Source organism: Trachypithecus francoisi, unplaced genomic scaffold (genome assembly GCF_009764315.1).
Source record: "Trachypithecus francoisi isolate TF-2019V2 unplaced genomic scaffold, Tfra_2.0 Lachesis_group10, whole genome shotgun sequence".
Classification (NCBI taxonomy): Eukaryota; Metazoa; Chordata; class Mammalia; order Primates; family Cercopithecidae; genus Trachypithecus; species Trachypithecus francoisi.
In genome coordinates this window covers 3996033-4012053 of record NW_022681455.1, presented here as the reverse complement: position 1 = coordinate 4012053, position 16021 = coordinate 3996033, and the positions used below count along the sequence as shown (strand labels likewise).

Sequence of the window (16021 nt, the reverse complement as noted above, 5' to 3'; positions counted from 1 at the left end):
GGTAAATGTCACCACTGAAAACCTGTCGACCTGGCACTTTGAGATGAGTGTCTTGAAGACCTGCTGTTTCCCTGACCCTTGTAGTTTCCCTGAGAGGCTTGGAGTGGGAGGGCAAAGTTCAAGGACAACTAGCATCGATATTGGTATTGAAATTAGACCGGGCATCATTTCCACCATCAGGACTGGGACCGCTGCCTTTGTTGAACTTTGCACTAACTAGGACTCGGGGCTGAGCTCTAGCTTTGAGAGTAGGTGCCCTTTCTGGGATGCATGGGGAAAAAATATCAAAACATTGACTAATCTAAGTCTCATTTTTCCCAGACCACGCCTGTCTTGGGATAATTAAGGACTTGGATGACAATCCCACTAGGATTTGTCCCCAGCAGCCACCTAGACACCGCCATCCCTTGCCTTATACTTACCCACAGTTGAGAACCTGAAATGTTTCTCCTTTCAGCTATTTTTCCATTTCACTTTTCAGAAGTTTTATTATCACTCCTTCTGCCCAGGACCTGGTGGGCCTCTGCTATTCCTAAAAGTCAAGAAGAATTCCTTTAAATCCTAAAAGTGAAGAAGAACTTTTTTAAATCCTAAAAGTCAAGAATTCCTTTAAATCATTACAGGCCTTCCAGCCAATGAGTGCCATCCAGCTGGTCTTTCAGTAACTCCTTCACTTGATTGAGCCCTCTTGTGGCTCAGGGGGCCCTTCGAGTTTTCAACTTGGACACAAAAAGGTAAAACACACTTCAGAGAGTCGTCACATGCAGTTGGCCCTCTGTATCTGTAGGTTCCACATCCATAGATTCAACCAACCACAGTTAGAAAATATGCAGAAAACAATGTTTTCACAAAGTACCAAAAAGCAAAACCTGAATTTGCTGCATGCCGAGTACTCCACTGAATCCACATGAATGAAGTAATGTGGAGGGACTGTATTCAGTATTAGAAATAAGCTAGAAAGGATTTAAAATACATGGGAGGATTACATAGGTTACATGCACATACTATGCCATTTTTTATCAGAGACTTGAGCATCCGCAGATTTTGGTATACATGAGGTGGTCCTGGAACCAATCCCCAATGGATACCAAGGGATGACTGTACTAGGAAAAATGCAAGCAGGTCATTAACGGCTATACCAGAGAGATAGGTCGACACTAAGAACTGCGTTAATAGCAGACAGCTCTGATCTGAAGGAGGTCGATGTACTAATCCAAGGCCAAGGGCAGGCTGAGAACAGAGGTGACAGGGCTCAAGAAGATAGAAGGGCAGAGAAGGAGGTTCCTACTGGGTGGTCGGTGCGTGAACTGAAGGAAAGGCACAGGCATCTGACCTAGCATCTAATAGCCCATCCTCTGATGGTCTCTACATGATCTAGACTGTATGATTACTGCCTCCAACGTTCTTAATATTCTCAATATGCTCTCATCGTTCAGATTTCTAAATCCATCTGCTTAGAAACCTCAAGCATTGTTCCTTAAACCAATTCCTCTGTAATGCAGCCTAGTTTTCTAAGCAGGGGAGCTTGTCCTCCAGCACTTACTGACTCGTGGCAAGTGACGCCGCAGAGATGAGGACACTACATTTATCTAAATTTTTTGTTGTTGTTGTTATGGATGACAGAAACCCCACAAAGAATAGCTTAAGCTATTTCTTAGGAATTTAATTATTTACTATAAATTCTTTATTACATAATCATGAGTTTGCCGGGTGTGGTGGCTCACACCTGTAATCCCAGCACTTTGGGAGACTGCGGCCAGGAGTTTGAGACATTCCTGGCCAACATGACGAAACCTCGTCTCTACTAAAATTACAAAAATTAGCCAGGCGTGGTAGCGCATGCCTGTAATCCCAACTACTCGGGAGGCTGAGGCACAAGAATCACTTGAACCCAGCAGGTGGAGGTTTCAATGAGCCAAGATTCTGCCACTGCAGCGTGGGCAACAGGATGAGACTTTCTGTCAAAAGAGAAAAAAAAAATTATTGGAAGGTATTTGAATGCACTGTGAGATCCAGAGAAGGGTGGACCAGCAAGTTGTGAGAAGAACGGGGATGTGTTTGGGTCTCAGGGATAACTAGAGTCAGGGTCTAGATCCCCCCAGGACTCCTCATCTCTATCTGTGTCTCTCTTCAGAAGCCTGTACTCTCCCTCTCTGCAGGACAGCTTTCTCCAAAGGCGAGAAACACGAAGGCTAACTCGTGAATCTCACATTCTATTGCTCTTACTGCCAGAAAGAAACTGTCTGTCTCACTAATAATGCAAAGCATTCTGGGGGAAGATTCTCCAGGCTCAGTGTGGCAGTGTGCCCACCTGAATGCTCACTTTTGCCACTTAGCCCACCCATAACACCAGTTAGCTGTGGGGGCAGGGGAGAGCACGCCATGAATGCAGCAGCTCCCAGGAGCGCCATGGAGTAGAAGCACGATCCGTGTTCCCAGGAGAAGCAGAGAAGCTGGGTGTCTTGTAACACAGATGTCCAGAAGGCTCAGAAAATCCTTCTTCACCTGGATGATGCCCATTTTCCCCAAGGCTCATCTCAGGTAACACCTCCAGAAAACTTTCTCTAGCCCCAGTGGATCAGGTACCCTACCTAAATGCCCTGAGCACCCAGCACAGGCACCTATCTCTAGCCTATATTTTTGATCCCCCTCCTCACCTGTACCACCCTGGGGAAAGCAACTGTGGCTGTGCATCTTGGCATTTCTAAGACGTAATCCAGTTCCTGTCCCATGACATGCTTTCAATTCACATTTCTTAAAACATGCATCAAAGAAACATTGAAAAATATGAGATAATACCATGGAAAGAGGCTACAGACCCACTGTATGAGTCCGTTCTCACATTGCTATAAAGACATACCTGAGCCAGGGTGATTTATGAAGAAAAGAGGTTTAATTGACTCATGGTTCCACAGGCCGTGCAGGAAGCATGGCTGGGGAGGCCTCTGAAAACTTTCAATCATGGCAGAAGGCGGAGGGAAAGGAGGCCAGGTCCTACATGGTGGGAGCGGAGGAAGAGAGCGAAGCGGGAGGTGCTACACACTTTTAAACAATCAGATCTTGTGAGAACTCACTACCAAGAGAATAGCAAGGAGGAACTCTGCCCTCATGATCCAGTCATCTCCCACCAGGCCCCTCTTCCAACATTAGGAATTACAGTTTGACATGAGATTTGGGCGGGGATACGAATCCAAACCTTTTCACCCACCAAGTGTAACGTGGCTTGCGGGCCACTGGGCACAGAAGATGAGGATGTGAGGAAGTCCTGGGCAGCATCGCTCACCAGCCCAGAACAACCGAGGGTCCTCACAGAGGCACCAAAACAGGCTGAGCTTGTTCGGTTTATGTTGTTTAAAGAAGAGAATGTCTAATTTTCAAGATTTTCATTAACATTGTTTTAAAAATGTGTATTCCGTCTCTATAAACATCAATTTCCTTCTGTGATTTCTGTGAAGCTGTGCTCTCTGGATTGTCTTCTGTGTTTATTTTGAAGGAGGGAATGCAATAAGCATTTATCACATGCCAATTATGAGGCAGGAATGGTGCTGGGCACCAGCAAGACGCTCAAAGCTCTCAGACACCAGCGATCAAATCAGAATCACACTGCCAGTGCTTTGGTAGAAGCACCCAAAGGGACTTTGAGAGCAGAGGAGAGAGAATTCTCAATCAGGCTGGGGCATCTGGAATCTTCCAGAAGCTGCAATGTGGAGAGTGAGAGGTGTGTTGATTTGGGTTTTTTGATTACAGCACAGAATCTGGCTCTGGCCAACTCAGGCAAAATGGAACCACATTAGAATGAATCTATGAAGACAGACTCGGCAAAGGCAGGAGTCACAGCAAATCAAGGGATCTGGCCAGCAAGACTCACAGGTAACCCAGCTGGAGCTGCAGAGCTGGCTGAATGAGCTCCTCACACTTCGTTTCTTTCCTTATGTCACTTTAGTCACATTTCCAAATCCTGAGACGAGGATCCAGGGGCCTGGGCTGAATGACACCCCTTTCCTTTGGCCAGGAGAGGACAGAGGGTGTTACTGACACTCCCACAGTGTTGCACAGGATGGTGGAGAGAAATGTTCCCTGAAGAATAAGGAGAAAGAGACGCTGATAGTAAAACAAGAAATGATCAGTAAAGTGAACATTAGTCAAGTGAGGAGGTAGAGAAGAACACTGCAATTTTACAGAAATACAGTTGCTTATATGATTGGAGCAAAAGCCCAGTGTCAGAGAGTCACAAGAGTTAGCAAGATGAGTAGGCAGGGGTTGACCTCAAAGAACTTCCTGAGCCAGGCCACAGTCTGTACCCTCTCCTGACAGACGGGAGAACCACTGGGAGGTTTGAGGCAGGTAAGAGACATAATGAGATTTGCATTTTTAAAAGATCTCTGGCAGAGATGGAACTGGATGGGAGGAGGCTGAGCTACTGGAAGCCGCTTTAGGATCTAGGTGGTGAGTGAGGCGTTCAGGAAGGAGGTGGGGGCAGGAAAAGACCAAGAACTACTAAAGGGGAGAAACCTAGGACTTGATGGCTGAAAGTGGAAAATGGGTGGGGGAGGGCAGCCAAAGGATAAGGGAATTTTTGGCTTGATGGCTAAGGGTGTGTTGGAGGGGAGTGGTACAAGATGGGCTCTTTTTTGGACACGTTGAGTCTGAGGTTCTTATGAGGCTTCCCAAGGTCTTAATAATCCAAATCCTACCCACTCCCAGTTATAAATAACAGCAAAAAATAATAAACAATATTATTCTCTCATTCATTTATTCATGAAGCATTTAGTGGCCACCTATAATGTGCAGGTGTTGGGAATCTAGCACATAACAATTTCTCTGTAAGGACTCACAATCCAGCACAGAGAAGTGAACACAGGAATACAGTATCATGATGTTCTGCTACAGATAGTAAGAGACTGAAGGAAATTTCTCTTTTGCTATGAGACTTAAGTGGAAAGAAAGAGTAGAGATAATTTTAAATATTATGGCAGTCCTGAAGTCATTCTCTTGCATTCCCAAAACTGACATACTCAACTCTTCAAATGTCTTTAATTTTTACATTATGAAAACATAAACTTATCCCAAAAATTCTTCCTCCACAATTCCTTTCAGTTTGTTTCCACTAAATAAGTATGTTTATATTCACACATGAAGATACATTACACTGCTGAACACCAAGTAACTGAGGAGAGGTTGCAAATAGCTGGAGTAAACATCAAATTGATTAAACCATACGTTGATAGAAAGCTCAGACATTGCACAAACCCCGATCACTCTCACGACCAACACCAGCGCAGCCCAGGGAACGCATCTTAAATCGGCAATCTGGAAACTCCCCCGTGGCCACCTGTTCCCCTTGCTGTTCTCAGTCCCAGGCTCTGGACTCCATACTCACAGGCACACACACATCCCTGCAGACATCTGTTTTCGAGAAATGGTGGTGCCAAACTCCTCCTGGAAATGTGCTGAGAAAATTCCTCTATCCATCAGCTGTAAAGAGCAGAAAGCAAACGGGAGGGGAGGGCCCTTCCAGCTGCCCCGCACTCTTGCCCGATGGATGGCTGTCGTCCACCTGAGGGCTCTCATTTCAATGACAGCTGCTAACATCGTCTAACGCTTCCCCGGTGTCTTGTTGTGACGGTTAATTTTGCGTGATAACTTGGTTAGGCTGCACTGTCCAAACATTTGGTCAAACGGTGTTCTGGATGTTTCTGTGAGTTTTTTTCAATGAGATTAACATTTAGATGAGTAGATGTTGAGTAAAGCAAATGACCCTTCATAATATGGGTGGGCCTCATCCCAACAGTTGAAGGTCTCAATAGAACAGAGACCGACTTCGCCTGAGCAGAAAGGAATTCTGCCAGCAGCCAGCCTTTGAACTCCACCTGCAACTCTTCCTTGAGTCTCCGATGTGCCAGACCACGTTGCACAGTTTGGACTTGCCAAGCCTCCATGATTTTATGAGTCAGTTACTTAAATCTCTCTCTGTCTCTCTCTGTCTCTCTCTCTCTCTGTGTCTCTCTATCCTGTTGGTTCTCTTTCTCTAGAGAACTCTAACATACTTGGCTCATCTTCAGCTGTGTTGCCCAGATGTTTTGCCCCCAAGACCTGTAGTCAGCCTTTAGGGCCTCAATCCCAGCATGGTTTCTGCACCTGCCATGCCGTGGTGTGGAAGGAAAGGGGAGAAGAAGGTGGGCTGCAATGGCACAACCGTGTTGGGCAGAAAACCCCATGCTCAGGCCTTATGTGAGCCTTTCTGCCCCCAATGCCCACCTCAACCTGTCTATGAGAACGTGAGGCTTCCAATTGTGCTGCATTTAATTGGAAAGAGTGGCAGAGCGAGACTGTACCTGAAAGTTCCCATTGAACCCTGGCCATCGACGCAGTCCTTATAAGGGGTCAAGAGCGTGCCAGCCCCTTGCTCCTCTGCGTTCATCAGCACTGGTTGAGTACACGCTGTGACTGACTGGTGTTGGTACAATGGGCACAGAGATTAATAAGACACAGTCACTGCCCCCAGGGAGCCAGAATTTCATGTCCCTTTTCTTTTATTCTTCCACAAAACTGGAAACATCATCCAGACATCAGAATTTCAAGCTTTTTTTTTTTTTTAATCCTTTCAGAAACCACTTAAAGGGAAAACCTACTGATCACCAACCAAGGGCTGAATTTTCACAGCCCCTAACATCCTGGTGACTACACCCAGGGCCATAACGGAATTCAAGTGCTAAGGAAACACAGGCATTTTAAAGATAAATTTAGTAGCATTTTTAGGCACTGCTGTTAAGCTTGTCTGTTCTACTCCCTGATTTGGGGGCATAGCTTTTAGGTTCTTGAAAGTGAGGCTACATCCATTACAGGTTAGATTCTTAAAAAGGGAGAGCATAAGAATTTATAGAGTTTTAAATATATATATATTTTAAAATTGTAGTCAAAATAGAGCACTCGGAGGGAATTACAGGTTTCCTTTGGAAGAGGTAAACATGCTTCAAAACTTCTTTCCCAGGAGGCTGTGTAGTTGTATTCACATTGTCGTCACTAGGTGGCAGCAGAGGTACTTCTGTGACTTTCAACCATTGGCTTTGGAAGGGACGGGGGAGGGGAGGCAGCTGACTCAGACTTCACTTTGGTGTAGGTGAGTGCGGGGCTTTTCCTCTGGACATCAACTATGTCAAACCACCACAGTATCTATTAATGTCAAAATAAGTACCCCACAGTATAGAATTGATTTTAATACATCATTATCAGTATGTGGCCAACAGGGAAATTTCCCAGATCTCAGATGCACTTTGTCCCCCTTGTGTGGCCTTTCCTTGGTGTTCCTGAATAGTAGAAATAATCTAGTTTTAAAACTGCTCCTTTTGTGAATGTGTACTTTCATAGCTCCATGTCTCAGGCACCCCTAGAGTATTCACTTAGAATATTAAGTGAATAATATAGAATACCCCCAGGAGTATTCACTTCTCTGTTCTCAGGCTGCCTTGGTGCAGACAAATATATTGTCCCCAACTTCACGCCTTGTGCCCCAAGAGAAAAAATGCTCATCCTCACTGGCCATCAGAGAAATGCAAATCAAAATCACAATGAGATACCATCTCACACCAGTTAGAATGGCGATCATTAAAGTCAGGAAACAACAGGTGCTGGAGAGGATGTGGAGAAATAGGAACACTTTTACACTGTTGGTGGGACTGTAAACTAGTTCAACCATTGTGGAAGACAGAGTGGCGATTCCTCAAGGATCTAGAACTAGAAATACCATGTGACCCAGCCATCCTATTACTGGGTATATACCCAAAGGATTATAAATCATGCTGCTATAAAGACACATGCACACATACGTTTATTTGGCACTATTCACAATAGCAAAGACTTGGAACCAACCCAAATGTCCATCAATGACAGACTGGATTAAGAAAATGTGGCACATATACACCATGGAATACTACGCAGCCATAAAAAAGGATGAGTTCATGTCCTTTGTAGTGACATGGATGCAGCTAGAAACCATCATTCTGAGCAAACTATCGCAAGGACAGAAAACCAAACACCGCATGTTCTCACTCATAGGTGGGAATTGAACAATGAGAACACCTGGACACAGGAAGGGGAACATCACACACCAGGGCCTGTTGTGAGGTGGGGGGAGGGGAAGGGATAGCATTAGGAGATATACCTAATGTAAATGATGAGTTAATGGGTGCAGCACACCAACATGGCACATGTATACATATGTAACAAACCTGCACGTTGTGCACATGTACCCTAGAACTTAAAAGTATAATAAAAAAGAAAAAAAAAAGAAGTCGTACTAAAATAGTGCCTATGGAAACAGCAGAATTTGACTCTGTTCTCTGTGTCTGGAAAAGAATGGATCAACCCCCAGTTAGGAATGCTGTAGAGATGTTTCCTGGATTGAGAAAGATGAATATTGAATAAGAAGGTGACCAAAGTTCCTTCTAATTCTAGGATTCCACTACTCATAAACACATGGCAACTACAATAAACCAGCACTCCACAGTACCTCCCAATGAGCCCGCTTTGGGGATACCCTCCTTAAGACATGTTCAGATCATGCAGTAGCTACAGTTTATACCACTCAGCCTTGAGCTAGAGGAGTGCTCCACCAGCCCCTTCCTCTGTTTTCTGCCCCTGCATGGGCCCTTCCTCCATGGTTTTTATCACTGCATGGTCTTACATTTACTTGTGTGCTTGTTGCATCAATGTCTACCTCCTATCCTTCACTGAAATCTGCAAAGGACAGAGACTAGGTCTGTCTGTGCTCAGCACTGTATCCCCCACACTGTACAGAGCAGGAGCATGATTGTTGAATGAATGACTGCATGCCAGTCCCCCTCGGGCCCATCACTTTTCAGGATGGAAACCACCTGCAGACTGGGCATCTTCATGTCCATTTCTCAGTTCAGTGGGCTGGTCCTGGCTTTCTGCAGCTCAACTTGGCACTCACAGGAGAGCTTGAGAACTCTAGAGAAGCAAGTGATTGGCCCTCTGAGTAAGGTTCCTTCCAGCAAAGTGTACACTGCTTGACCTGACAAAACAAAGACTTGACTTGAACTGTTCCATTACATTGTAGCTCCAGTGTCTTGGGCTGCCCCTCCGATTCAGAAGAGAGTTCTTTATGTCTGCAATAGACCCATATACCTCTCTATCTTTAATCAAAACCATCAGAACACTGCCACTTTTGTTCTGCTTCCAAAATTCCCAAAATGGGTGATTTTTTCCCCCAAAGGACTCACATATCAGTGTAGCCCTAGTGGGAAGCAGGACAGAGGGCACCTCCCAGGCGTATCAGGCAGCACAGAGGGAAAAGATGCCAACACAGAGCTAGAATGTGACCTGATGTGACCTGATATGACCCTTGACAAGTTCTTATTTCACATGTTGGCTTTAGTTTCTTCCTCTGTAAAAACAGAAGGTTTGGTCAGATAGCATCTCAAGTCTCTTCCACTCCTGAAAATCTGTAATTATGCCTGGGTCATGTGGCTCAAGGGCAACTACCCCATCCCAGGTGAAGACATCCCATTTCCAGACACACTAGTTTGAGGCCTGCTTTGGTAGAATATTTCAATCCCCAAAGAAACTATAAAATGATAGGAGCTTTTCCCTAGATTTCTAACCTTCTCCTTAACACATTATGGCTGAATCTCTCACAGATGTTTCTTGACAGATCATAGTGAAACTACTTCTCAAGAATGATAATCAAATGGAACTTGGTCATTTTTTAATTTAACATTCACTATTTTGAGTTTCCTCAAGGATTTCCAAAGGCCTACATGATTATGGCACAACGATACTTTTTCTGGGGCCCGATTTAGTAGCAGATGCTACACTGAGCCGCTTAGCCAATCGATGGGCCTGCCCACCTCCAGTCTCCACAGGGAGAGGCAGTCCTGGTTTCCTCTGCTTCCCTCAGCATGCTCAGCAACTGTCATGAAGTGATAAAAGTTTCACTTCTTTCATGAAAACAGCACCCAAAGAGAGCCCAGTGTTTATGCTGGTGATGCAAGTTGAAAGAAAGTGAATAGTTGTAAGAAAACGACAGTTCTTCCAGAAAGTGGAAGTTTTAGCTAATTATGGCATGGTAGTAGCTGTAGTCTTTTAAGGGACAGAGAGTGTGTGGGAAATCCCTCAGTATTTTTTTCTCCATTCTCTGGTGCCCCAACCCTCAGGCAAGCTCACAGCAGGCTCGGTGCAGCAGTGAAAAAGGCCAGCAACAGGAATCTGCAGGGGCTACAACTCTAAGGGAGAGAAACCCTGCTCTCAGTTCAGCAGAACTGCAGCTCCAAGAAGGCGGCACAAACACTGTTGCCTCTCTCTCTTCCTCCCTCTCCCGCCCTCTCTCTCCCCTCACTGCTGTAAGGCAGTCACAGAAGTGGGTAGTTACTGGCTAGACAACCATAAAATAAAGCCTCAGGGAACCAGAGGTGCTAAGGAGAGAGCAGAGAGAGGAATTTGGGAAAGCATACCGTATTATCCCCAGAGAAGTAAAAAAAAAAAAAAAAATTGTATATATATATATATATATATATAAATAAAATAAAATAAAATAAGAGTGTCTGGGAAAGGAACTCCATAAAGAGGTTTATGAACTCCTGGCTAACCCCTGGCCTGAGCATGTATAAATCTGATCCTAATTGGCATTCAAAAGACTTTGAGAACTGAGATTAAGAGACAGGTCTCCCCAGGTTCCACTCTGACCTCTTGGGTAGAGGGCACTCACAGGGTGCACCCACTTGGGAATGATCTGAGTAGCATTGAAAGGCTTGGAAAATTGAACTAACATTGGAATTGCAGCTCAGAGAAGATGGGTTTAAATGTGAGGCCTGAACTTAACCAGGTCAAGTGCCTGCCAAAACAAAAATGTCAGCATCTTCTGTAGGATTTAAACAAGACCTGAAGTCTTAAATATAATAATCAAAATGTTCAGGGTACACTCAAATAGTATTCAGCATATAAAGAACCATGAAAACCTCAACATGTATGGGAAAAGTCAATCAACAGATGCCAGTGTCATGAAGACACCAATGTTGGAAGTACCCGACAAAGCTTTTAAAATGCTTATATGAGCAATCTTGAAGACTCTCGAAGAAAAAGCAAAAATACAAGATATCATTAAAGAAACAGAAGATATACAGGACAAAAATTAGAAATTTTAGAGTTGAAAGTATAATAATCAATATTTAAAAAACCACACATTAGATGGGTTCAATACCACAAAGGATGTGATGGAGGAAACAGTGAACTTGAAGATACATCAAAAAAAGAGGACAAAAGCGTTGAAAAAAATCTAGTAGAACTTCAGGTACACATAAAACAATAATAAAAGTTCTAATGTTTGTGTCGCTGGAGTTTTAGAGGACAAGAGAAAGAGTGCAGTGCTGAAAAAAAGTTTGAAAAAGCAATGGCTGAAGACTTCCCAAGTTTAGCAAAGGATATAACCTATAGATTTAAAAAGTTGACTGAACTTTAAACAGGATAAACACGAATAAAATTATGCACAGATGCGTCACAATGAAATTTTTGAAAAATAAAAAGAATGAAAAAAGTTTTAAAGCAGCCACAGAAAAACAGTGCATTGCAAATAGAGGATTTTCAATTTGAATAACTATAGATTTTTCATCAAAAACTATGGAGACCACAAGGAAGCACAACAACATTTTAAAGTAGAGAAAGAAAGAAAGAAAGAAAGAAAGAAAGAAAGAAAGAACTATAAACTCAGAATTCTGTGAAATAAATACATTCTTACATGAAGGAAAACTAAGAGAATTCATGACCAGTGTACCTACTTAAGAGATTTGCTAGATAAGTTTTTCAGGCTGAAAGGAAATGATCCAAGAAGAAATCTCAGAACTTCAGTAATAAAAGGGAACAACAGAAATGGTAAGTATCTGGGTAAACATAATAGACTGTTCTCTTTTTGAGTACTTTAAAACATATCTGATGTTTGAAAGCGCAGAGTATAACATTGCCTGATGGAGTTTTCAATGTGTGCAGATATAACACATAAAAGAGAAAAGTAACGAAACCTAGTGGTAGGTTTTACACATTCCAATTAAAGTGATAAAATGGTGATTATAAATTGCCATTAAAGTGTTAAAGTTTGTATTTTTCTAAATACCTAAAGCAACCACTAAAAATGTTATATGAAAAGATATGGTTAAAATCAAAATAAATTCAGATGGAATGCTAAAAACAAAAAAGTTCAAATAATACAAAAGGCAGGAAAGAGAAGACAGACAGGAAGAAAACACAAATAATAAAATGGAAGACCTAAATTCAAACATATGATAATTACATTAAATGTAAATGGTCTAAACAATATCTAGTTTTTACCTCAACTTTGATCCCCATTTAGGGAATCCTAACTAAAAGGTTTTGGAGACTTCCAGAAACCACTGGATCATACTTTTAGAATCACTGCATTTGAATTTTTATCATTTAAAAATAACTAAAAGTGTTGAAAATGGTTGCCTCTGGAGAGTTGGCATTGTGACGGCTTTAGGGGAGAGGTCAGAAAAGGAACTAATTTTTTGTTTAATCTACATGATCTGACATAGGCTGCAATACATAAGTTAATGTCTTTTACTACCATATAGTTTTCAACTATTTCTCTAGGATGGTGGTGGGCACCTGTAATCTGAACTACTTGGGAGGCTGAGGCAGGAGAATCACTTGAACCCATGAGGTGGAAGATGCAACGAGCCGAGATCGTGCCATTGCACTCCAGCCTGAGAAACAAGAGTGAAACTCTATCTAAAAGAAAAAAAAAATCAGACTTAATCTGCACTAGAGACCAAATAAATCTAATAGACACTTACAGAACATTTCATCAAACAGCTGCAGAATACACATTCTTTTTCTCAGCACACAGATCATTTTCAAGGATAGACCATATGTTAGGTCACAAAACATGTTTTAAAACATTCAAAAAATTGAAATCATGTCAAGCATCTTATCGGACCACAAAGGAAAAAACCTAGAAATTAATAACAAGAGGAATTTTGGAAACCATACAAAAACATGGAAATGCAACAATATGCTCCTGAATGGACAGTGGATTAATGAAGAAATTAAAAAGGAAACTGAAAAATGTCTTGAAACAAATGATAATGGAAACACAACATACCAAAACCTATTGGATACAGCAAGAGCAGTATTAAGGGGGCAGTTTATAGACATAAGTGCCTACATCAAAAAAAGAGGAAAAACTTCAAATAATCTAATGATGCATCCTGAAGAATTAGAAAATTAAGAGCAAACCGCATCCAAAATTGGTAGAAAAGAAGTAATAAAGATCAGAGTAGAAATAAAGAAAACAATACGAAAGATCAATGAAACAAAAAGTTGGGCTTCTGAAAAGTTAAACAAAATTGACAAACCTTTAGCCAAACTAAGAAAAAAGAGAGATGATGTAAATTAATAAAATCAGAAATGAAAAAGGAGACAACACAAATGATACTGTAGAAATTCAAAGGATCATTAGTAGCTACTATGAGGAACTATATGCCAGTAAATTGGAAAGTCCAAAAGAAATGGACATACTCCCAGATACATACAACCTACCAAGATTGAACCAGGAAGACGCCTAAAACATGAACAGACCAATAACAAGTAACAAGATTGAAGCCATAATAAAAAGTCTTCCAGTCAAGAAAAGCCTGGAACTCACGGCTTCACTGCTGAATTCTACCAAATATTTAAAGAACTAATACCAATCTTACTCAAACTCTTTCAAAACTAGAGGAGCAGGAAATACCTCCAAACTCATTCTACGAAGACAGCATTGCCCTGATACCAAAACCAGACAAAGACACATCCAAAAAAAAGAAAACGACAGGCCAATAGCTCTGATGAGTATTGATGCAAAAATTCTCAAAAAAATACTAGCAAACCAAATTCAACAATAGATTAGAGATATCATTTATCATGGCCAAGTAAGGTTTACCCCTGGGATGCAAAAATGGTAAAACACATGCAAATCAATTGTGATACATCATATCAACAGAGTGAAAGATAAAAACAATAATCACTCCAATTGATGCTGAAAAAACATTTGATAAAATTCAACATCCCTTCATGATAAAAAAAAAAAAAAACCTCCAAAAACTGGGTATTGAAGGAACATACTTCAACTGTAATAAAGTCATATATGTCACACACATGGCTAGTGTCATTCTGAATGGGAGAAAAAATAAAAGCCTTTCCTCTAAGATCTGGAACACGACAAGGATGCCCACTTTCACCACTGTTATTTGACATTGTACTGGAAGTCCTAGCTAGACCAATCAGACAAGAGAAATAAGTAAGAGGCATCCAAATTGGAATGGAAGAAGTCAAATTATCCATGTTTGGAGGTGATATGATCTTGTATTTGGAAAATCCTAAAGACTCCATACACACACACAAAAAAACTATTAGAACTGATAAACACATTCAACAAAGTTGCAGGATATAAAATTGACATACAAAAATCAGTACCATATCTATATCCCCCACTATGAACAATGTGAAAATTTAAAAAGTAATACCATTTACAATAGCTACAAATAAAAGTAAATACCTAGGAATTAAAAAAAGAACTGAAAGATCTCTACAATAAAAACCATAAAACACTGATGAAAGAAACTGAAAAAGGCACCAAAAAAATGAAAAGATAATCCATGTTCATGGACTGGAAGAATCAATATTGTTAAAATGTCCATACTACCAAAGCGATCTACAGATCCCATGCAATGCCTATCCAAATACCAATAACATTCTTTACAGAAATAGAAAAAAAAAAATCCTAAAACGTATATGGAACCACAAAAGTCAAAGTTATCTTGAGAAAAAATAGCCAAAGCTATGCTGAGAAAAAAGAACAAAACTGGAGGAATCACATTACCTGACTTCAAATTATACTACACAGCTATAGCAACCAAAATAGCATCCTACTGGCACAAAAACAGACACATAGACCAATGGAACAGAATAGAGACCTCAGCAACAAATCCATTCATCCACAGTGAGCTCACTTTTAATAAAATGGAGATCATTATGTCCGGTAAAAGAAGCCAGGCACAGAAAGACAAACACCACATGTTCTCACTTAATTCTGGGAGCTAAAAAATCAAAACAACTGAACTCATGGATATAGAGTAGAAGGATGGTGACCAGAGGCTGAGAAGGGTAGTAGGTGGCTGACAGGGAGGTGGGGATGGTTACTGGGTACAAAAACAAGTCCTTAGAAAGAATGAATAAGACCTACTATTGACAGCACAACAGAGTGACTACAGTCAACAATAACTTAATTGTACATTTTAAAATAACTAAGAGTGTAACTGGATTGTTCATAGCATAAAGGATAAATGCCTGAAGGGCTGAATACCCCATTCTCCATGACGTGATTATTTCACTTTGCATGCCTGTATCAAAATATCTCATGTACCCCATAAACATATACACCTACTATACACCCAGAAAAATTAAAAATAATTTAAAAATAAGTATTGGATTGCCGGGCACAGTGGCTCACGCCTGTAATCCCAGTACTTTGGGAGGCTGAGGTGGGCAGATCACGAGGTCAGGAGATCGAGACCATCCTGGCTAACATGGAGAAACCCCATGTCTACTAAAAACACAAAAAATTAGCTGGGTGTGGTAGCACGCACCTGTAGTCCCAGCTACTCGGGAGGCTGAGGCAGGAGAATCACTTGAACTAGGGAGGCGGAGGTTGCAGTGAGCCGAGATCACGCCACTGCACTCCAGACAGAGCGAGACTCCATCTCAAAAAATAATAATAATAATAAACAAATAAATAAAAGTATTGGCAAGTTTGTGAAGAAATTAGACCTTTTGTGCACTGTTGGTAGGAATGATGCAGCCATTAAGGAAAACATTATGGCAGGTCTTCAAAAAATTAATAATAGGTTTACCATATAATTCAGCAACTCCACTTTTGAGTATATACTTCCCGAAATGGAAAACTAGGAGTCAAAGAAGAATTTGTACACCTATATTCATAGCAGCATTTTCC

At 41.5% G+C, this 16021-nt stretch overlaps 1 long non-coding RNA gene across 1 annotated transcript in view; it reads right to left on the bottom strand.

The window, feature by feature from the left end:
- Positions 1–428: 428 nt before the first annotated feature.
- Positions 429–16021, bottom strand: part of LOC117088638 — a 28020-nt gene continuing 12427 nt past the window's right edge. The window contains exon 3 of the long non-coding RNA XR_004439254.1: positions 429–532. This is a non-coding gene — a long non-coding RNA (uncharacterized LOC117088638). The remainder of the gene's footprint in view (positions 533–16021) is intronic.